The sequence below is a fragment of the Camellia sinensis genome, chromosome 11, assembly GCF_055761805.1.
Source record: "Camellia sinensis isolate YWXY chromosome 11, ASM5576180v1, whole genome shotgun sequence".
Taxonomy (NCBI): domain Eukaryota; kingdom Viridiplantae; phylum Streptophyta; class Magnoliopsida; order Ericales; family Theaceae; genus Camellia; species Camellia sinensis.
The window spans coordinates 51,641,349-51,666,292 of NC_138971.1; the positions used below are offsets into that span (position 1 = coordinate 51,641,349).

General features: G+C 44.4%; 1 pseudogene; it reads left to right on the top strand.

Moving 5' to 3' along the window:
- The first annotated feature begins 2,450 nt into the window (after positions 1-2,450).
- On the top strand, positions 2,451-24,090 carry LOC114300084 (glucan endo-1,3-beta-glucosidase-like; annotated as a pseudogene).
- The last annotated feature ends 854 nt before the right edge of the window (positions 24,091-24,944 follow it).

The window sequence follows — 24,944 nt, forward strand, 5'->3', positions numbered from 1 at the left end:
ACAACAATGCAAGTGGTATGCATGATAATGCAAGTGACATGCATAACAATGCAGGATAAGTGCAAACTCGAATGCATGTTTGACACGAAACAACGAGCAAAGAAATGCAAGTTTTGACGAGTGCGACTCAATCGCGACCTCCGGTTTACCTCCCGAAAAGGTCACAACGTGCTCAAAAAGGATACATTTTGCCCTTGACGAGTGACGATGAAACGCGCATCGAAAGTTGGAGTTGAAGTTCCCGTGGAGGGATTTCGCGATGAAAAGTGCACTTTTCTTGTACTTTCTCGGGTGTCAGGGACTCCGATCACTACCAAAATTTGCAGAGACCTTGGAGACCATCTTGGGAACACCACCGACCAGGTTTGGAGTTCACTGGAGGCCACCGACCAGGTTTGAGTGCAGGAGGTGGTCGGCCAACTAGAAAAGGTTGCCGGCCGACCACCTAGCCCAAATCCGGGGCAATTTTGTCCTTTCACACTCATTTCTTTAAATATACAAAGCCAAACACTTTTTGCTCACAAATCTAAGTCCGAAATCAGTCCCTCTCCCTTCCTAGTGCATTTTCCCTCCCAGATCTGCGCTCTATACGCGTTTTCCAACTCCCCACGCAAAGTTATTTCGCGAAAACTTTTAGTTCTCTTCACTTTGAACCGATTAAATTTTGATTTCGGAGCTTCTTTTCTCATTTTCACCACTTGAGGTAAGTTTGTCTCAACATTTGGAAGATTTTCTCAGGAGTTGACTTTTGTTGACTTTTTCATTTCCCGAGAGTTGACTTTTGTTGACTTTTTCTAATTTTGGCTCATTTTGCTCATTTTTGCTCCTTTTTGCAGATTTCTTGAGATGGCGGGTCATTTTCCCCATGATAGAGGTTCTCCAGGTGCCGGAGGTGAGCCTGACATCATGTCTTTACCTCCAAGGGTTCGGCCATTCATTCCTGAGAGGTATGACCCTCCGACACACATCCTCCCTCGGGCGATTTTTTATCGTTTTACTGACTTTGATGCTCGAGCACCTGTGGACCTACTATTGCGGGAGCCGGAGTCCCATCTCTCTCATTAGGCACGAGAGGTATGTACTTCACTTTTTTACATTTCCTGCCTTAATTCTGCATTTTTCATGCATTTTATGCTACGCATGCTTATTTGTTCGCTCTGAACACATTCGCATACCATACTTCTGCTCATTCTAGCACACAGCTTGTTCTGAATGCTTAGTCTATAACATAGTACTCTGTTTGCATTTTGAACATACAGCTCAATCACTTGAATTTCTGAACACGCGGCTCATATTTGATGGTGAACACGCAGCACACACTATCTCTGAAATCTGAATACACAGCTCATATTTGTTTGTGAACACGCAGCACACATTTCAATTCTGAACACACAACCCATATTTGATTGTGAACACACAGCACACATTTGTTGAAAGTTGAACATGCAGCCCAAACTTTGAATTTCTGAACACGCAGCCCATATCTTGATTGTGAACACGCAGCACACACATGTTGAGAGTTGAACACGCAGCCCAAACTTTGAATTTCTGAACACGCAGCCCATATTTGTTGAAAGTTGAACACTCAGCCCAAACTTTGAATTTCTGAACACGCAGCCCATATTTGTTGAAAGTTGAACACTCAGCCCAAACTATGTTTGTGAACACGCAGCACACATTTGTTGAAAGTTGAACACACAGTCCAAACTTTGAATTTCTGAACACGCAGCTCATATTTTGAAGGTGAACACGCAGCACACACTTGTCGAGAGTTGAACACGCAGCCCAAACTATTGAATTTTTGAACACGCAACCCAAATTTTGTTGAAAGTTGAACACGCAGCCCAAACTTTGAATTTCTGAACACATATTTGATTGTGAACACGCAGCACACACTTGTTGAGAGTTGAACACGCAACCCATATTTGATTGTGAACACGCAGCACACACTTGTTGAGAGTTGAACACGCAGTCCAAACTTTGAATTTCTGAACACACAGCCCACATTTGTTGGTGAACACGCAGCACACACTATTTCTGAAATCTGAACACACAGCCCAAATTTGTTTGTGAACACGCAGCACACACTTCAATTCTGAACGCACAGCTCATACTGAACACGTAGTTCACAGCATTGTATTTGATTTGATTTGCACACAGCTCATACATTTCATTTGCACGCAACTTATTCATTTCATTCTGAAACTGAATACATGTGTTCATTATGAATGCAGGTGTCCGCCTGTGTTACACGGGGATATGGCTCCATTGCTGCAAGGGAGTGGTATGCAGAGCTCCCAGAGACCGTCCGTGATTGGGTTGATCAGGCAGGGTTCGGGCCCTTCTGTACCGGGATATCTTGCTATCCCGCTACCAGGACGTTGATGGGCGCCCTTGTGGAGAGGTGGTGGGACACCACCAATTCCTTTAATTTCTCAACTGCCGGGGACATGACTATAACCCCATTCGACTTTGCTGTGTTAACAGGCCTCGACGTGGGAAGCTGGACGATCCCTTATGATGAGGACATGGGCGAGTAGGAGGCCGCTTGGATTTATCTATTAGGAGCTCGCCCACCAGCCGACCGATCCTTGGGCTGAGTCTGGTACACCTGGTTTTCTTCATATTTCAGACAGAGGGAGCCCAAGACTCCCGAGGAGATAGCGCAGTACACCTGAGGATTTTTGATGCTCCTCTTCGGGACCACTCTGTTCGCCAATAGGGGGAACACCGTTGGGCTATATTTGCTGAGTGCCCTGGTAGACCTCTTGCAGGTCAGTCAGTATGACTGGGGTGGCGCCAGCTTGGCTACCCTCTATTGCTACATAAGCGCGACCTTCCGCGGACGGGAAAACATAGTTGGCGGCTACTGGAGAGCCTGGGAGGTACCTTCTGCCCTCTTGATTTAGATTTTTGCTTTTCATTATCTGTACATTGCACGCATGGCACACTTTATATTCTGTACTCGCATTCTGCACTCAGTATTTTGTATTCAGATTCTGCACTCAGCATTCTGTATTCTGATGGTTTTTGCCCTGTTTTCCACAGTTATGGGTTTTTACGTACTTCCCGACGCTAGCCCCAGAGCTCAAGGTGGAGGCGCCCCTCATGACCCCCTACTCACTCATTTTTGAGGGCCAGTACCGGCCGTGGGCCCAGGAGACTCTCCCCTACCTACGGCAGTTTTTCGATACAGTGCGGCCGACAGAGGTAATTCAGAACTCTCAATCCTCCATGTTTTCATCTTTGATTTATTTTGCATATCTACGATTTCTAATCAGCTTATGCATTGGTTATCTGCAGATCACATGGCAGCCTTGGGTGCCTTTGGGTGGGGACCTCCGATTTCTGCTTGCCGGAGGATGGGCCGCCTCTTGGTACAGGATCCTATTTGAGGGGCCAGTTGGTAGGGCCTGGTTTTTGGGGGAACGCTTCCTTCACCAGACTATGGACTTTCTTGAGCAGAGTATCCCTTCAGCACCCCCGGACGATATGCGGTCCGCTGATAGGCTCACTCCCCAGGGTGTCATTAACGCCAGGTTGGGCATCGATGTATTGCTACACTTGGAGGACGGGGAGTACGCGACCTACCGTCATACATACTGGATGCCTCCATTGGCAGGTGTCCGTACTCCCACGAGGAGGTCTACTGGCATGCCATCCTCGAGTCGCACCCGAGCTAGAGACATTCCTTCGACCAGTAGGGCTGGTACATCTAGAGGTGGGGCTGGACTGGTCCCCCCAATTCCCCCAACTTATTATCACGCTGGACGGCCAGATATCCCGACTGAGTTGATGGGATGGCGATACGGGACTTCCTACCCGATTCCGATAGAGCCTCCTATGTCAGATCACCCATACATCAGAGACCCTGACTCACCACCGGTATGCTTTACAGCTTTGATTTATCACTCAGATACTTGGACATTCATTCATTCACTGATGACTTGCAGTTGCATCTGCAGCCTACCACGGAGTATACTGAGGGGTTGCTCGGGTTAGTGGCCTCGCTCGAGGGCATGGTCTTGCGGAGAGAGGCGCAACTGTCCATCATGGGTGTCTCGGTACTCTTTAGTTTTCTTGCATTTATCATACTTCTGATGACATGCTGAACTTGAACATTTCATTGCATTGATTGACCGACTGTATGCGTAGAGCACATCTGACACACACCACATCCATGTACTATATTTGCATACATCCACTCAATGTAGCTTTTTTATCTGTGCATCTGATATACATATTTTGGCTGATGCATTCAAATTGCACTCTTTCTTTTCAGATGCCTCCGATATATACCGGGCCACAAGCCGGGCCATCTGGGCCTTCCCGAGGAGCTGGGAGAGGGGAGTCGTCTCGCAGACGAGGTGGGCGCAGAGCACATATCATAGAGGAGGAGTCCAGCGAGGAGGAGGAGTCCGCGCATCCTCAGTCAGAGACATCCGTCGGCAAAGAGGATGACTCTGAGTCCGGTTCCGAGGGCGGAGGTGATGCCGAGGAGGGTTCTGAGGACAGCAGCTCCAATTCAGATAGTGGTGTTGATGGGGACAACGCAGGGGCTGTTCCGCAGAAGAGGACGAAGAGGGCCTTTTTTTTCTTGCGCTTGAGAGCACAGATAGTCCTGCTTTATTTGCCTTTTTTACTAGTAGTTGTAGCACATTGTACATTATTAGGCAGTTTTACTAACTTGTACCCTTGTTGTAAAATTTTGTAACAAAGGAAGCATGATAGAATGAAACAGCTTTTGTTCCATAAGTGTTGCATTTTATGTTCTCGCATCGCATCGCATCATTTTGCACAAAATGAGATTGAATGGAATTGTGCATTTGAAAATTGCCAAGTCAGGTAGTGAACCGACGCAACAAACAAAGCAACTTAATTTACTAAGAAAGAACAAAACCTTAACAAGTTTACAACTCGATAAGCAAGACACAACAATGTTGATTAAACCTACAACTCGATAAGCAAGACACAACAATGTTGATTAAACAAAGAGTAACAACTCGATATACACAACACGTCAACTCGACAAAACTTAATAACTCGATAAACTAAACAACTCGATAAACAAAACAACAACTCAATAAGCAAAATAACAACTCGATAAGCAGGATTTAACAACAACTTGATAAACAAATGCATTTCGGACGATCTGGGTGACGGAACGTATCCGAAACAGAGGAAAACTCGCACCTTCAACACCCCCAATGCATGGAAATGCTAGGAACTTTCTTCTAGAAGCTAGAACAAGACCAAAGCCACCTTCCTCTCTATGGCCGACCACCTAAGGGAGCTGGCCGACCAGCTTCTTGTATTGGAGGAGAGAGGGGTGGTCGGCCTATCAGAAAAGGTGGCCGGCCGACCACCTAGCCTGGCAGCCACCAAATTTTCAACGCGTGTCCCCCGAATAGTGCCTTATCCTCTTTAAAAGCTCCAGCCTTGTGGCTCTTTCATTTCATCTTAGTTTTGCATCAAAATGGAGGCGTTCCTCACCCAAAATCTCACAGCTTGGATTGCTTCTCTAGATGGCTCAGAAAAGTTGAACTTCCGGGGCTTTGGCTTGAACGCACTATTCACGTTGGGCCGTACTCAGTTGCATCTTCCTTTCCTCTATGCCGCGGTAAGGTTTTGGAATCCGGTAACACACGTCTTTAGCTTTAGCGGGCAAGAGATGTGTCCTACTTTCGAGGATTTCCAAGTTTTGATGGAGTCCGAGCGCAACGAGAAAATCTTGCCTCAACTCCGATTCGGCCATGTCCAAGCCTTAGGACAAATGTGCGGCCTCACTTTGCATGATGCTCGATCATTGATTCATGATGGGGAGCTGGACATCCCAAGCTTGGTTTGCCGGTTTTCTAATGCTGGTGACCACGGCGACCATCACTGGCAGGGCTATCGGCAACACGCGTTTTGCCTATGCTTGCTATCTCATTTCTTACTTGCCTCAGGTTCCAGAGGATCCAGTGTCCGGTTGATCGAGGTTGCCCAAGGTTTGAAGGAGGGCAAGAGCTGCATTGCGATGACATTGACTGAGACATTGACGGGCTTAAAAGCTTTTCATTGCCGGGAGACGGCTAGGCTTGCGGGGAGCCCACTACTATTGCAGGTAATGTTTCCCACCCAATCTCACATATGTATTGCTCACATCACTCGGCCCTCAGGCTCGGTTTTTCTCACAAAGCCTTTTTCTTACTTTTCTCTCATCGTACATCTCTCTATTCTTTATTCTCTCATTTTTCAATCCCTCCCCAGGTGTGGTTGATGGACAAGTTACAGATTGTGGAGTCTTGCCTCGCATACTCAGCTCGCGGCTACTTTTTTCGACAATGCCTGGTCGATGCCCTTGATGAGGGGTGGTGGTACAACTGGATGTGCAATTTGTCTACAAACCGCATCGCTTGGCGCTGCCCTTGGCTCAATCTGCAGGCGATGAGTTACAACATGACCCGTCAACCTGGGATTCAATTGATTGGCATGACACACTGTGTCTTCTATTTTTCATTCCGATTCCAGCACCAATTTGGACATGATCAGACTTGCCCCCCAGAGGGGATAGGTATCCTGCTGCATTCTCGGTTCGAGGCACACAGCTTGCCCGGTATGCCACAGCATGGAGGACTAGAGAGCTCCTGGCCCCCGCTCCCACTTTCAGTTGCACTTTGTCTGATGAGTGCTTGGATTGGCTCAATGAAGAGGAACATGAAGGGCCCACTTTGGTATTAGAGGCTTCGACTAGCTCTGGGAGGAGGCGCAGGAACACCTGACTTAGCTATGCCCCAGATTTATTACTTTATTCGTACTTTCAATTTTTCTTTATGATTGTAATAAAAAGAAACTTCAATTTGTATGTAAGAGCAGGAGAACTCTGTATTGAAATCAATGAAATTGAAGGTTGTGGGTACTGAAAATTTTCCACTTTGGTCCAAAAATGGTCTAAGTTGTAAAAAGATTAATTTTGAACAAAGTCAACTTTTATTAAAATTTTTCAAAACCATTTTCGATATGGATCAGAACTGGACACGCCTGAAATCTGTCACTGAGATGCACAACCCCGGATCCCAGCAACTGGAAAGTTGCCCCTAGTCTGAATAGTACCGCAACACTGCGCAGCAACGGAAAGTTGCCCCTAGTCTGAAGAGCACTGCACTGGAGATCATAACCGAACTCTTAAATGCTAAATAGACAAATATGGCCGAGATGATCAAATGGACAAAGTTGATCGAGGAAAAGTTTATGGCTGAACTTCAGGATGAAGTTGCCTACGTATCCCAAAGATGGGAATCAAGCCTTACGTAGTTCAGGCTGGGGTTCACTTGAGTATTTTCACTCTCCTTTGACGCTCTAACTTTTGCCAAGGCCGCCCTTTGCGGGTTTTCAACCTTACGAGCTTAGTTTTTATAGTTTCAAATTTTTTACGCTCTAATTTTTGCCTAAGTCGCCCTTTCGGGTTTTCGGCCTAGCGAGCTTCTCAGGGGTAATATTTCTTCAACTTGTCCATATTGATCAGTTGGGAGAACTCTAGGCCATCTAGGTCCATCAGAACCACAGCTCCACCTAACCAAATAGACTTAATGATGTAGGGACCAGTCCAATTGGGTCTGAACTTGCCCCTTGGCTCGTGGATGGGAGCTCGGTTGTCCTTGAGCACCAAATCTCATTCTTTTAGATTCCTGGACTTAACTTTCTTGTCAAAAGCCCTGGCAATTCTACGCTGATAGCCTTGAACATGGTACAGTTCTTTCAATCTGCGCTCATCAAAAAGCATGAGTTCTTCAAATCTGCTCTATTGCCAATCTACTTCGGCTATCTGACATTTAGCCAGCACTCGCAAAGACGGAACCTCAATTTCAATAGGTAGAACGGCCTCCATCCCATAAACAAATGAATACGGAGTCGCCCCAGTAGAAGTTCTAATTGAAGTCCGGTACCCCCACAGAGAAAACGGCAGCTTGTCTGGCCAATCCCGGTAGGTTTCCACCATCTTCTGCAATATGTGTTTGAAATTCTTGTTGGCGGCCTCGACTGCGCCATTGGTTTGCGGCCGGTATGTAGACGACTTATGAAAAGCCACATTGTATTTTTCCAACAAATCAATTACTTCCTTTTTGAAGTAGGAACCATTATCTGAAATGACCTCGTTTGGGACCCCATAACGACAGATGATGTTGTTTCTGATGAATTTTGCAACATGTGACGCCTTTAACACTGTATAGGATTAGGCCTTAACCCACTTCGTGAAATAATCTATCGCGACCAGGATGAACTCATGCCCATTAGACCCCTTCAGGGTAACAGCCCCGATCACATCGATTCCCCAAACTGAAAATGGCCATGGCAAAGTTATATTGTACAGCTTCAACGGCGGGATGTTCATGCGGTTTGCATGGATCTGACATTTGTGGCATCGCCGAACAAAGCCGATACAATCCTCCTCCATGGTGGACTAGTAGTAACCCTGTCTGAGGATTTTCCATGCCAGTATTATCCCGTTCATATGTGCACCGCATTTCCCTCCATGGATGGCCTCCATTAGGTGTTTTGATTCTTCAGCTTCAACGCACAGCTTATGCATTCCCAGATGACCTCTCTTATACAATTTACCTCCACAGATGATGAACTAAACGACCATTCTTTTGATTGCCCTTTTATCCTTGGCATTTGCCCCTGGTGGATACGCTTCTTTCTCTAAAAAATTCCAAATATCGTAATACCAGGCGTTCTCATCTTGAACCTCATCTATAGTAGCAATTGACTCATAAGTCGGCACAAATTTCTGGTCGATAATGACTGGACGCATCCGGACTCCAAACGGGATGTCTATCATGGAAGATAGAGTTGCTAGAGAATTTGCGAACCTGTTGTTTTCTCTTAACAGATGAGCGAAGTTTAACTTCTCAAATCGAGGAATTAACAAATCCAAGGTCAGGTGATACATAATCATCTTTTCTTCTTTGACTTTCCAATCTCCTTTCGCTTGAGATAGAACAAGGTTCGAGTCCCCAATAACGTCCAATCGTTTTGCTCCTAGTTCCAGGGCTGCTTCTAGACCGGCAATGCATGCCTCATATTCTGCTTCGTTGTTCGAGACTTTGAACTAGAGTTTGAAGGCTAGAGGGATACGGGAATTGTCGGGTGCTATCAGCAACACTCCTATCCCATACCCGTACTGGTTGGACGCTCCGTCAAAATACATCGTCCAAAACTCGTCGTCAATATGCAAAATGGCCTTATCTGGGAATAAGTACTCAACTGCTTCACCCCCTTCCACTGGATGATCGGCTAAGAACTCTGCTACTGCTCTTCCCTTGACTGACTTGCGCGTCACATATTTTAGATCGAATTCGAAAAGCAACAGCAACCAACGAGCTAGCCTACCTGTAAGTGCCGATTTCTCAAAGAGATATTTGATGGGATCTAATCTCGAAACCAACATTACAGAGTGAGCTAACAGGTAGTACCGCAGCTTCCTGGTAGCCCATACCAAGGCTAAGCAAGCCTTCTCCAATGGTGTGTAGCGAGTCTCATACTCTAGTATCTTCTTGCTCAGATAGTAGATGGCCCTCTCCACTTTGTCCTCTGATTCCTGCGCAAACATGCAGCCCATTGTGGTCTCAGTTACTGAAAGGTACAATATCAACGGTCTCCCCGGCTCTGGCGGTGACAACACGGGTGGGTTCTGTAAATATTCCTTGATCTGTTCAAAAGCAGCTTGGCATCGGCCATCCCACTGGAATTTCTTTTCTTTCTTTAGGAGACCAAAAAGTGGTTCACAAGTCAAGGTTAATTTTGAGATAAACCGTCTTATGAATTGCACTTTACCTAGAAAGCCTCGTACCTCCTTTTCAGTCCTTGGTGGTGGCATTTCTAAGATGGCCTTGATTTTGGAAGGGTCGACTTCGATACCTCTCTGTGTAATCAGAAACCCCAGCATTTTCCCTGCTGTAACACCGAACGTACACTTCTGAGGATTCAGCCGCAACCGAAATTCTCTGATCTTTTGAAAGAACTTTTGCAAGGGGGTGTAGTGGCCGTCTCTTTCTTTGGACGTGACAATCATGTCATCTACATACACCTCAACCTTTTTGTGGATCATGTCGTGCAATATTGTGGTCACGGCACGTTGATATGTAGCTCCAGCGTTCTTTAGCCCAAATGGCATCACTCTGCAGCAGTAGGTCCCCCACGGGGTGGTGAATGCAGTCTTTTCCCGATCTTCAGGTGCCATCACTATCTGATTATAGCCTGAGAAGCCATCCATGAACGAAAGCAAAGTATGCCCTGTTGTGAAGTCCACCAACTCATCAATATGGGGCAAGAGAAAGTCGTCCTTTGGACTGGCTCTGTTCAAGTCCCTGAAATCCACGCATACCCGGATCCTGCCATCCTTCTTAGGCACTGGAACAATGTTGGCCAACCAAGTCGGGTATTCGGATACCAGTAGGAAACCTACGTCAATTTGCTTGGTGACTTCTTCCTTAATCTTGAGGGCCCAGTCCAGGCGGATCGTTCTGAGTTTTTGTTTAACGGGTCGGGCCTCGGGGTCAAGAGGGATCCGGTGCTGTACGATCTCAAGATCGATTCCAGGCATGTCTTCGTAGGACCACGCGAAAACGTCTTTGAAATCTTTTAATAAAGCGACTAAGCGCTCACGTTCCTCCGAAGACAACGTGGACCCGATCTAGACCAGTCGCGGGTCCTCCTCAGTACCAATATTCACAGTAGTGATTTCATCGATTAAGGGTTTAACAAATCTTTCCTACTCTTGTTCAATTAAGCGTTGCAAAACTGGATGAATTTCTTCCTCGTCGTTTTCATCAAAATTTTGAAAGTCTAAGTTAATGCAATAAATGAAGGGCACAGAAAAGTACTCAGAAACCACAGCCACATCATTCTCATTAAGCACATCCAAATCATCTGATTCTTCGATTACAACAGACTCAAAAGAGAAAGAAAAAGACGACCTGGACAGGACTGTGGTATCCGGGTTATCATCCCCAGGAATACTGAACTCAGACTCAATCGAGCTGGAACTTGATTCCGACTCAACAGATCCGGAGGAATCAGATTCCGACTAACTACCTGACCCAGTGCTGCTTAACAAAAATCTCTCTTCATACTGCCAAATGAGAGAGGGTGCGATAGATGCATCCAAAATGTTTGCTGGTAGGCCCGCAGCCGTTCCATTCCCGATCACGCATACCGAGAAGTTATCCCCCAAGCACTTCTGTTCGATCGGAGGATCTGAAAGTAGACACGCCAGCACTACCCCCATTTCACTTTCGGCGTCCTCAGACTCTATTTTCTTGCTCTACTCAACCTCAGCTAATGGGTCTATCTACTCTTCGGTAATGTCATCCCCGGATAACTGTGGGTCAAAGAAAATCTCAAAACCTGGCACGCACTTCCTCTCCGCGTTCAGCCACGGCTCTGGAAAGCCACAAAACGGAAAGTCCTCTCCCTCCCGAACGAAGCGTCCGTTTAGGGTACCCTGAATGGGCCAGTGCATTAAGTTAAAAGGCTTCCCCGCCTTCTTTGCTCTGGCTCTCCCAGCCATCTCCTTACCCTTCCTTATCCAATCCTCTTTAGTGGGCAGATAACCCAAGCCAAAGGTATGTGGGTTGTGTGGCACCTCGGTCAATGCTGCGACGCCCTTCCGGCCGTTCTTTCCCAATCCCATCCCGAGGATGTGTTGAAGCTTGTTCATGAGGTATACTGATTGAGCACTGACATGCACCCCCTCATTAACAACTAAGATGTTCTACACGACCTGAGCCTCAGCTAGGGTAAAACCGGATAAGAACACATCCTCCATACCGTGCTCAATTTCCAAAACTGGTGTAGATACTTCCAGCGGTGGATGGATCGATGAATTTCCAAAAATAATGGCTACCCCCTTCCCATGGGGGTATTTCACCATCTGATGCAAGGTGGACGAAACTGCCTTCACCCGGTGCAGCCACGGCCGCCCCAAGAGCATATTGAAAGTTGCAGGAACTTCTAAGACGTGGAAGTCTACCTCATGTTGTCCCGGCCCAACCTTGGTCTGAATTCTCACTGTCCCCATTACTTCTCTGCTTGTGTTGTCATATGCCCGAATCACCTGGGCTGTCGGCATAAAATCTGCTGTCTTTAAACCGATTGCATATGCAGTCCTTGCTGGGCACACATTGATGGCGGACCCTGTGTTGACAAGCACCACGGGTATCCATTTGTTTCTGCACTCCACAGAAATGTAGAGTGGCTTGTTATGATTCACACCCTCAGGTGGCAATTCTTTGTCAGAGAAAGTCAACATCGGGGTAGCCCCTCTCGGAAAAACTAAGTCCACCAGCTGCTCGGGCGTGGTGTCTATTGACAGCTTGGCCTTGTCCATGGCCGATAAGACAACTTGTCGATGCACTCGCGATGCCATAAGCAGTCCCCAGATGGAGATGTCTGCCTGTATCTTTTTCAACTGCTTCAGTACAGCCTCTTCTTCGAGTTGCTTCTCTTTTTGTTTCTCCGCCTCCTTATCTTTCCCAAATGCCTCTGGCTGGTCTAAGTACGGGGGCTTGAAATACCGCCTGCTCCTGGTCATATGATCGACTTCGCCGATATACCAGGTATCATCTGGTTGATTGCTCTCCCAATCCTCATCTGTGTGGGCAAGACATAAATCATTGTCCTCCTACCACATTCCGTCGGTAGCCAACAGACACCTGTCTGGCTCTGGTACAATTGCACCCGCAGTACTCTCCGTCCACATGCTCACAGCATTCTCTATCCTCATGCACACAGCACTTTTAGTCCCCTCAGGGCCTTTAACTTTCCTGATTCTCTCAGAATCCTCAAACCTTTCTTGTTCCAACTGCGTCAGTACAATTGGCTGTTTAACAATTTCCGCATTCACAATGCCTAAGTCTTGAGCGAAATTCTTAGCACCGGCGCTCTCCGGCGATTCATTATGATTTCCAGCCCTTCCGGCCACAACTGATATTCTTGCCCCTGCCGGGCCCCATTCCAACTGAGCTTCGTCGACAACGTCTGGCAGGTCATCAAGCCACCCGGTGACCTCTGCTGACTCCTCAAAATCTGACCAGTTGACTACCATGCCCTCTGGCTCTTGTTCATTGAAAAATTGAAGGTTAGCAAAGCCCTCTTCCACAGCTGCCAGGTCATCTATCCTCTGACCAGATTCATCTCCCTGTATTATACAAAGCTCTGCCCCCGCCAGCAATTCAAAGTTCGGCCCAACCTGGCCCACTGATAGAATGTAGTCACTCGGACTGTATACTTCCTCAGCAAAACTCCCAGATTCCTCAGATCCTGGCTCGACAATCCCATTCTCCCCTGGAATCTCCCCTGTTCTGTCTTCAACAGTCACCACCAATGGTTCGGGTTGGGCTCTGGAGATGTCCAACATACATAAGTCAATGCAGTTAGGAAGGAGCACCTCCGGCTTGGGTACGTGGGTTGGGGTAATATATATGCTGGGATCGTAAGACACGACCCTAGTCTGGATAAAGTTGATTCTTTTGGGAGGTGGAGCTTGGTTGTGTGGTGGGAGAGGGTTTGTTGTGACATTGGGTTTTTCTGGAGGCACAATCACCTGCTTGTCAACGAGATCTTGAATCTCATGACGCAATCTAAAACATTGGTCAGTGTCGTGACCATGTTGTGGTGATATGCGCAGTATTTTGTTGGGTTATGAGAGGGAGGGAGTGGATTTGGCAATGGCCTCGGCTCCAGCGGCTTTAAGTGCCCTTTCTTGATTAATACCCCTAAAGCCTTGGACAGGGGCATATACAGTGGGGTAAAGGCTCTCTGGCCTCGAGGTTGGAATTTGGTGGTTTGTGTGTTGCTTCTGGACGCGCCGAAGAAAGGTGTAGCTGCCATGGGCCTTGGAAGGGGGATGGTGGTGACCATGCTTACCTCCAAAGCTCTACATTTGCGGCATTGCTGGTGCCTGTGTTGTTGTTGCGGTTGAAGGTCCTTCGGGGTTGCTCTCTATCTTGGTCAATCAGACCTTGTTTCATAGCATCCTCTATTTGTACCCCCATCTCGTGCAAATCTGAAAAGGTAGGGAAGGGGAGCACAATCATTTTCTGCATCAGTTTTGGTTGGAGATTGCGCACAATCATCCAGATTTGATCTTTATCTGTAGGCTTTAGGGTCATCATTGAGCCCTTCGCCCTACACCGAGCCACAAAATCAAAAAAGCTCTCCTTAGGCTCCTGCCTTGTTGTCTCAAGATCACAGGTTGTAATCTCGATTTGAGTGTTATAGGAGTACTGTGCAAGGAAAACCTCGGCCATATCGTCCCAGTTCCGCTTAACATCATCTTCTAATTTTGCATACCAGATAGCGGCCACACTTGACAAGGTCTGGCCGAATAGTGAAAGCTTTTGTGGTCTGGTGAGGCCCATCGATCGCAGTATATCTGAGAACAACCGAAGATGGACCATGGGATCCCCGGATCCGTCAAAGCGGTCGATTTGTGGCATCTTGAACCTATCTGGCAGCGTCACAGCCACATTGGTATATCCGTCCTCGATGTCTAGGATGGACTTCACCCCCTGGGATTTTTTGAACAACTTCTCGAACTTGCTCAATTTCAATGCTGTATGGTCTACCTCGAACTCAAAGGGAGAGTCCGGTTGATTAACAGGCGTAGGTACCTTGGATAATTGTGGTAGAATCGGGGGCGGAGCCGACCCCATCGGGATGTCTGTATCTCCCTGGACATTTGGTACCTCCCCGGGTACTGGAACTCCTGGTGGGGGAGGAGCTGGGTGTGAAGCAGATGCCCCGGTTTGTTGTTGTAACCTGGCAATTAACTCTGTCTGCTGGGCCATGATCTCGGCTTGTTGTTTGGCAAACTCATCCTGGCGAACAGCGTCCTGCTGCATGGCTCTCATGGTCTCCTACATCTGGCGCATCATTTCTTCAACTCCTGTCGGTCCCGCCATACTGTCCTGATCTGCTTGAACTACTGGGAGGTTTATCTCTATAGCAACAATTGAGATCTCAGTCCGACTGTCCACTGATGGGGTAATCCACTGCTCTGGCAACCTCTGCTCGGATACACTGCGTCTTCTCGACCTCCGTCTGACAACCGGGGGTAGGGAATGATACACTAGTTGTCGGTCGACCCGATTCTTAGATCGATGGAGTCGGCGACCTCTTGTCTAGTGTGCTTGGGGAATATTTGCTTGGTCTGAAGCAATTGTGCTAAACTACCCTAGCAAAAGATAAATAAAGCAATAATAAGGAAATAAACGAGCAGACAAACGAACAGCATAACAGCGTAAATAAACACAACACACAGTTGGGTATAATTAACGCGCAATTGATACACTGTTCTCAAAGACTTATCATTATTCCTAAATCACTGTCCTCGAAGCTGAATCTGATACCCACAGATAACTGATTCCGAAAATACTAAACTGGTGCCTACAGGCCTGATACCCAAAATACTGAATTGGCGCCCGCAGGCCTGATGTCCAAACTTGTAAACTGATACATGCATTCTTATAGAGACGCACTCTAAAAGCACATAACAAATAAGTGAGAGCCAAAAAAAAAAAAAAAACACCCCTATGTTGGGGTAAGGTTTCCCTGTCCTATTTTGTCAGGAGCTAGGGTTTCACTACGCACGCAGCAGTTTCAAACAACCTATAAACGGGTAAGCAACCTGTTCTAGTTTGAAATGGTCACTATGGATTCCGAATATGCACTAGGTCGAATGGTCAAAAAGGGTGCCCCGGTAAAATCGGGGTTTGTGTTCCCGTCGTGGAAGAGCCCGCAACCGGTCAGCCTTATGGCACGCTTCGCAAAGCGAGCCTCCAAAAAACCGTTCAGGAATAGCATATGACAAACACGGTGTCCTAGGCGTACTAATGCAAATGCAATGCAAAGAAACACGTAAGTGTAGTCAAAACCAGATATCATGAGTTCGAGTCAAATTCTCCAAAGTCCCCAGCAGAGTCGCCAGAAACTGTAGACGTCCCCGAACATCCCGGGAGGGAAATTCCCCCCGTTTTGTTCATTGGGCTCACTACAGTTCAGGACTCAATGTCACGGTCCTGTATCTAATCTCGCAGAGTGCAATGCAAGACCGATGGATCATCAAAGAGTCCAAATCCGGAAAATCGTTTTTGAAAACAGATTTTTTTAAAAAGAAGTGCCAAACATGGACTGCTTTGCCAAATACAGAGTCGCCACCTAAATATTTTAGTTTGGGAAATTTAGGAAACCCTGACTCGTTGCCTAAGGCCACGTGTTCGTCATCATCAAAGTTGCCCCGGCTCGGGCACTTGGGTACGATTGGGGAAGGTCACTTCGTGAGCACTCCCGCTCGCTCGATCAAAGATTGGCCTCTACTAACCATGATATCTAGTTTTGAAAACATTATGTGCGCTTATTCCGGTTATTAGTCTAGATTTACTATGTGATGCGCACAGCATACAAATATAGACCGGATCTCCTGAATTAGAACAACACATCTCATGTTTGTTTTGAAAATGGTTTGCTACTCGCAAGTAGGCTTAAAATGAAGATTTTGCCACCCTCGGGTGGGCTTAGAAAACAAGATGATTTGTCACTCTCAAGTGGGCTTAAAACTAACAATTGATGAATTGTTCCAATCCAAATAACCCAACCTTCACCCACAGGCATTCAGGCAGGTATACCACGTAAGCACGTAGCCTCATGGTAAGCATGCTATCATGGTAGTCACTTACACACATGCAAGGATGCTAAAGCATAAACACTTACCGAGTACTCCAAGCCAAAACAGAAGCTATGTTAGAAATCCATGCATGATCCTAACTATACAGAAATGCCTAATGCAACACATGCAGGAATGCAATTACAATATGCTTGGCTATTCTAAAGATGGCATGTGATGATGCTACAACTAACACATATTCAATTTGGAATTGAAATACAAATGCAGTTAGTATAATGTGCCGAGCCTGGTGCATGCAAGACAGATGAATGATGCAAACATACAAACATAAGTATGCTAATTGAAACATGCCCTAATCTAACAATCATAAGCTGGTAAATAAAAGGGAGAAAGACGTGGGGTTGGAAGACATACATCACACGGACGCACACTTATTACAATTGTGCCCTCGCTCGGAGGGTCCGAATAAATAATACAGTCTGAATAATAATTACAGTCCGAATATGTACAAAATCCTAATTAATTAACAATTTAACTAGGAAAGCAAGTAAATTAGCATGCAAATCCATAGACCGCCTCAGCTCTGTTCCGAATGATGAAAGATGCATGCTCAAGTTGCCTTGTGTGGAAATCCATTGCGATGCCCCGATTCGCCTCTGTTTGCAATTAATGCCGGAATGTTGTGCAAGGCTTTAGAAAGCTGCTAATTTCTGATTTGCTGCAACAGAGAGCCAGAAAGGGGCACAGCAAAGTATTTTCACATATATATGCGTGACTACTCTTCAGGGAATGTAGTCCTCGATCCTCGTGCCACCAATCACGCTTCTCGATGCATGATGGCCGAGGAGTCGAATTGCATGAATCAATGTAAAATGAATGCACATATAAACACAACAAGACCTAAACTCCATCATGGGTAATCCGAAGTATCGGCGACCGGGAATTGAGACACGTTCCGTCACTCGGAGTACGAAACGTCCCTCGTTTCCCGTGCTTGGGCTAACTCATATCCCAAACACAATGCAAATGAGATGGCATACACAATGCGACTAACATACAACCTAGCATACGCAATGCTATGAAATGGCATACACAATGCTCGATGTAACATGGCATACACAATGCTCTAACATGCAACTCAGCATACACAATGCTATGGACCGAAATGGCATACAAAATGCATGATGGACTTACACCAACATGAGTGGACCTCAGCCACACTCACATCAGTGGCCATTAGATGAAAATGAGACAACCGAAATGCGTGCACACATGTACAAATACCAAGGACCGAACCTAAGGCATCAAATGCCACTCTACCAAAGCATGGCAAGGGATGAAAGATGGCATACAAACATGCAATTTCCAGCACTGAAATATGATGCGCAATGGTCCCGAATCATGGAAATATGGCACCCAATGCATGAAAGAGGCCCCGAAACTCAAAACTAGGCAAATGCATTGAACTATAATCATGCAAAGCAAGCATTATTTGATCACGAAGTATAAAAATAGAGCCAAGGAAGTCCCAAAATATGCACAATATTAGTTCAAAGCATGGCCAAAAAGTGCTAACATGAGGGGCTAAAACAACACGCAAACTAGGCTAGTAAGCGTGGTTTACATGGCATGTACATGAAGCATAAGAGAGGTCACCAAACCAGCCAAAAATAGGAACATGATATGCTAAAATATGCCCAAATAACCACTGAAATGCATCCAATGCATGCAAAAATGATGAGCTCCTTTGGAGGGCCATGCAAGGGGTTACTCAACACATGCATCAAGGGCACTTAGCATAGAAAAACCAGCTCTTGAACTCAATTATGACAGCCCTAAAACTCACCAAAAAGGGCCTGAAATGGCTCAAGGAAGTATGCAATGAAAGGTCCCCTTGAAAGGCCTTAAGGAGGATTGCTCCACACATGCATGCTAGGCATAAAATATGGCCAAAAGGGCTCTGGACAGAGCTAAGGTAGACCTCAAAACTCACATAATAGGGCCTGAAACAAGACTTCAAAGCATGAAAAATGGGGGTCCTTTGGAAGGCCAATAAAGCTAGTAAAGAGAATGAGGGGTGAGAGGGTCACCCCTCTATGATTTTGAAGTTCAAAGACACATCTAAGCCACTGAAAATCTGCTGGATTTCAGTGGCTAAAAGGCCAAACCAAGTCCAATGCAAATGTTCACATGCATAGCTCAAAACATGAGGAAATAAAGCATGAAAGGGGGTAGATGACCTCCAACAGGGAAATGACCTTAATAAAACATGTTTATAAGCTCAAAATAAAACTCTTTTTAGTTCATGAAAAATCTCGAAAATGCCCACAAATAGGACTAAGATATGATGCAAAATAAGCCTACAAAGAGGGATAGAGCATACAAGGAGGTAGATGGCCTCAAACAGAAAAGTGTCCTTAATCAAACTTCAAGAGGAACTCAAAAGAAGACACTTTTCAGTTTATGAAAAAGTCCAAAAATTCTTACAAATATGGCTAATCAATGGAGCAAAATAAGGCAAGAAAAGGGGAAATAGAGATTCACCCTTGAAGAGCTGATTTCCAGCAACTTCTGGACCAAGATGGGAGTTTTTTAACCTCTGCAAATCAGCTCCAAGATTCTTGGATGGATGGTGGAGGTGTTGTACTAAGGGTTGGTGTGCAAATGGCCAAGACTATTAGGGTTTTTGGAGCTCAAGTGTAAAGATATAGGGAGAGAGAGGTGTATAAGCCTTCAAAATTGTTGAACCCCTCACAAATGAAGACAAGCCACTCCTTTATAGAGGAGAGGCTCTAAAGCTTCTCTTGGAAGCTTCAAATATCCTCTATACACGTGTACGGAGGATGGTCCAAATGCCTTCTAGCTGGCACAGCTGTGATGCATTGAGAGAGAACAAAAAGCAAGAAGCAGGCCGACCAGTTCAAGTGGTCGGCCGGCCACTCCCCCTGGTCGGCCGACCAAGGGTCAAAAGGTTCAAGGAGAAATGCTGGCCGGCCACCCCAGAAAGGTGGCCTCCCAGATGAGTGCAACACAGTTGTATGGTGGAAAACCAGAAAATATGACCCAAGAGAGAGAAAAACCAGTTTTTTAGCAAGGTTCAAAAGGGTCATGAAGAATTACTGGTCGGCCTACCCATATTGGTGGCCTCCCAGATGAGCACAACACAATGGTGGTATGAAAAAACAGAAATTGTGGCCCAAAAGTGAGAAAAACCAGCTTTCTGTCAGAAAAATCGGCTGGAGGAGAGAGAAAAAGAGAAAGCTGGTTTCCAAGGGGAAAAGGTGGCCTCCCACCATACTACCACCTCCCTATCAATGAAAATAGGGTCCTTACCAAAAATGGACCAAGACAGATGCAAAACGAAGGTTCGGGGGCCAAAACGCGCAGTCTGGGCCCCCGAAAACAGACTGTTAGGCACCGGAAGTGGCGTATGACCACGAAGGTGGTCTCCCGGGCCACAGTGTCCCTATAAAGGAAGGAAACAAGGTGTGTGCCAAAAACCAGAGCAAACGGAGGTAGTTAAGCGGTCTCGAACCGAGGCACGCGGACGACGGCTTCGAAAACTGGAAACTGGGCTCCAAACGGGAAAAATGGCCTACGACCACAAAACGTAGCCTACGGCCACTGAGAGATGGTCTACAAGGCCTCTCCCTCCCTTCGGGAAGAGAAAACAGAGAAAACAGGACCTGGTTCGCAAACGGAGGCAAAGCACAAAAGAGCCCCGAAGTCCGGAGGCAAGGCTCGCAGCCAAGACTCCGCAACCTCAGAACGAGCACAATATGCAACATCACCGAGCGCTCAGTTGGTGACGTCTGAGTCTTAAGGTCGGTCAAAAATGGGTTGTCTATAATAGTTCAATTCAAAACAGCTTAAATTTTAAAATAAAAACTCTAATTAGTCTATGATATGATTTATTTTATAATCCCACATCAGGAAAAGAAAGAAAAAGTGAGTTGTTTCACTTATATAAAGTGAATCTTATACTCTCATTTAATATAATAGTGTTGTGCATATTTCAATTTAAGACAGTTTAGATTTTAAAATAAAATTTAATAGTTTTAATTAATTAATTTTTGTGAAAGTTAGTTGGTCTTTTAACCTAACCGATTAGGCTAAATCATTTTTTTATTTGACTGATTCGTTCGTTTAACTGCGATTTTAACAGTTTTATTAAAATATATTGGTTAGATTTATTTGATTTGAAATAAACCAAAGATTGACCAAATTAAAGATTAAATTACTGATATTGTTGGATTCGAAACAAATATCCCACCCGAACAATTGTTAAATTTTATTTTATACAATCCCACATCGGGAAAAAAAAAGAAGAAAAAAGTGAGTTGTTTCATCAGTTATATAAAGTGGGCGTTTGGAAAGTTGCTATTTTAGTAGGCTATTTTAGTTTTTGGTTATTTTAGTAGGCTAAAATTTTTGTGTTTGGGAAGATGTTTGGATTTTTTGTAGTTGGATGTGATATTTGTGAGTGAAAAAATGAAATGATTATGGGTTTGATGTAACATTTTGTCTTATTTAACTATTTTAGCTTATTTTGTCATTTTGTATATTTTAGCTTAAATTAAGCTAAAATCCCACTTCCCAAACAACCAAGTAAACATATGCTCCCATTTAATATTATAATGTTATGCATGTTTCAATTGAAAACAATTTAAATTTTAAAAATAAAATAAAATTTAAAATTTTAATTAATTAATTTTTGTATAAGTTGGCTATACTTTTGACCGACTTTAACATTTTATCAATATATATATGTGTGTGTGTGTATTATTTTATTTCTAAAGAGTATGTTTAAGTTTTATGACAAACTTTAATATAGAATAAACTAAAACTAAAAAATTTATAAAATGAATTTTATTTTTATTTTATCATTAATATATATTTTTTTGTAATTTATTCTATTTTTTTCATCTTTACCAATTATTTTTATTTTATGACATCTATTTCTTATTGTGAATTTAAAATATACAATTAATGACATAAGAACTGCAATATATATATATATATATATATATATATATATATATATATTCTAATAAAATGGTTAAAATTTAATTCATTCTAAATTATTTTTCTATACTTTTTAAATAAATTTTATGTTATTATTTAATTTTAAAATTATTTTTAATTATTTATTTAGTACGTGCATATGCTAGTGTATATATATATGTAACTTTTTTAGATGAATCCCATAGACTAACAAAAGCCAAAGCAATAAAACTGTCAACGTAACCAAAATATCATACGTTTCCATATATGCATATGCAAATGTAGATGATTAGCTCTAACTACACATTGATTTCAGCAGTCTATACTGAGAGGGAGATTTATGATCTGGAATTGGGCCGAGGTAACGGCCGAGCAGATTGAGAGCCTAATGGTGCATAGGGCCGAGATGACCGGAGATCCGCCCGGAGATGGGCTGCCAGGACTTGGGCCAGGCAAGAGTTGGGCCAAGTATGTGCCGCCCCAGACCGTAAAGAAGCTGCTCGGCAAGGCAGTGCTCGGTTGGACCGAGCTGCTTGATTAGGCGATGGTGGAGCCAGTCAAGCTGAGTGACCGGCGCCCGGAAAGGTGTGGTCAGCCGAGGTAATCATTTGATCGGCAGGAAGGCCGACCACAGGAGGTGCCCCGGGCTAGGCTTTGTCGAGATGCCGCCTAGCCCGGTCCTCCTTGGGCTTAGCCAGTGAAGTGCTTGGGTATGAAGCACAGCACGGCCGTGGATAGAGCAGCTCGGCTGCTGAGCTCCAGCTGAGAAGACAGGCAGTTGAGATTAGGTGATGTTCAGCAAGGTTTACGCTGACAGATGGGATAGGGGAGCCACGTGTCAGGAGATGACTGGGAGTGGATATGGGGCGCAGAGGGTATATAAGCATGTCTGCCCCCCCCATACGCGAGACGAACATTCTGTAACGAATTCCTACACTCTAACACTCTTTTCTCTTTCTCTTTATCCTAAGGTGTGTGCTAACTTGACCGTCAGAGGGGTTTTCCGGCCACACATCGCCGGGTAGCTCACCGTTAATTGCTCGCAGGTGATTGGACAGAGACGGAGCTCGGAAGAAAGGAGTACGGGATTGCTGAAATATTTGCTCCCCGTACATATACAATGACCCAAAGGGGATCTAAATCAATTATCACAATTTCAATATGCATCAGGCAATCCTACACACCATACCAACAATAAGTATAGAGGAAAGGAAGATACTGTGATGTTAATGATGCATATGGTGTACTTTCCATAATTTATTTATTTATTTATAAAATTTTACAAATTTTGATAATATAAACACAAAATGTCATAACATTTTTATCACAAAAGTCATAATTTTTTAAGCGGAAATTAATTATCAGAAAGTCCTATTTACCAATCTATTACTCCATCTGGTCACACATTCATTCTCTTGGATTGGCAAGTCCTGTTTGGTATGTTTTGTCGACATCCAGGTCCCGTTTTAAATTTATGTGATGTGAGTGTGGACGAGTTTGACTCTCTTTTGTTTTTTCTTTACAGGTTGGGATTGAATGCAGATTTTGTGGGATACGTTTCCTTATCCACGTTTGGTAATTCGGATCCATGTTTTTGTGTTATGGAGTCACACAACACTGCATGGACCAACAAATTTGGGTTATGGAGTCACCCAAATTCTTGTATTGCTTCCCTTGTTTTTGCAGCAACTGCTGCACCTATCAGAATTTGCTATGGTTGAGTGACCAACAACCTCCCTCCGCCCTCCACCGCCGTCAACCTTCTCAAATCAAATGGAATCACCACCGTCTGCCTCTTCAACCCCAATCCCGATACACTCACATCATTATCCGGCACAGGCATCTCCCTCATGATTGGAGTCCCCAACGAACTCCTCCCTTCCCTCGCTACCACCACCATAGACCCTTCTCTCCAATGGCTCTGATCCAACATCTTCTCCTACTTCTCCCCCACCCAAATCAAGTACATTGCCGTAGGCAATGAAATCCTCCTCAAAGACCCATTTTACACGCCGTATTTATTCCTTGCCATGAACAATCTATACATAGCTCTTCAAACTTTGGGTTTATCAGACACAATCAAGTTCTCAACATCTCACGCAGCTTCGATTGTGATGAATTCATTCCCTCTCTCGGCCTCATCTTTCAACCCAAATCACCAATCAATAATGGGTCCATTGCTGCAATTTTTGAAGGATACTGGGTCGCCATTGATGGTCAATGTGTACCCATTTTTCAGCTTCACAAACAACCCACAATTCGTATCGCTAGACTATGCTCTGTTTCGGGGAAGGAACAGAGAGATTGATCAGAACTTGGTTAATGATAATTTATTCCATGCGACGATTGATGCGTTTGTGTATGCGATGGAGAGAGAAGGGTTTGATCAGATTCTGCGTGAACCCAACCAATGGTAAGGTTCACGTCGGAACGTCACAAATGGCAATTGGAAAACAAAGGGTCAAACTGTGGGAAAGCCGAAACGTGACACAGTTACTCGTGTCAAATTGCTCGTGTCAAACTGTGTCAAATTACTTAGTTCAGAAATATATATATATATATATATACGTGTCAAATTACTTGTGTTCACGTCACAACCCACGTCTCATGTTGTGAGTGTTACACACTTACTAAATTAAAAAAAAGTATTAGTGTGCTTTTTTGATCAGCGTGACACACAAACACCCATTCACCTTCTCCCATACAAACCCACACCAAATGTCAATCAATAATACTAGCAGTGGCAAAACTATCAACAAACAGATTAAGGGACCACCCAGTCACTAAGAAAACATTCAGGACCTTATGGATTACAAGTCCATAAAATGGGATTTACTGGTCAATACCCCTAATTTTTTTCACGATAAAATATTATAACAAAAATTACAAAGTGTCATAATATTATAATTCTTAACTTTAGGATACACATCATAAATTCAATATTCGTAGCTTCATCACAAAATTTCATAACATATATCACGAATAATTATAATTTTATTTTGGGATGTAGGTTAAAAGCTAGCTTTATAACTTTTTTTTGGCTTTTTTAAAAAAACGTACAAAAAAGTAGTGAGGTGATATAACCCAAAAAAATTAAAAAGCCAAAAAGTTGACTTTTAACCGAGTTGCCAAAATAGGCCAAAGGTTTGTTTTGGAAAGTAGGTTAAAAGTTAGTTTTTTGAATTATTTTATTTTTTTTAATTTTTTTTGAAAAAAGTGTAAAAAAGTAAAGAAGTGAAGTGACTTAAAAAATTCAAAAAAAAAATCAAAA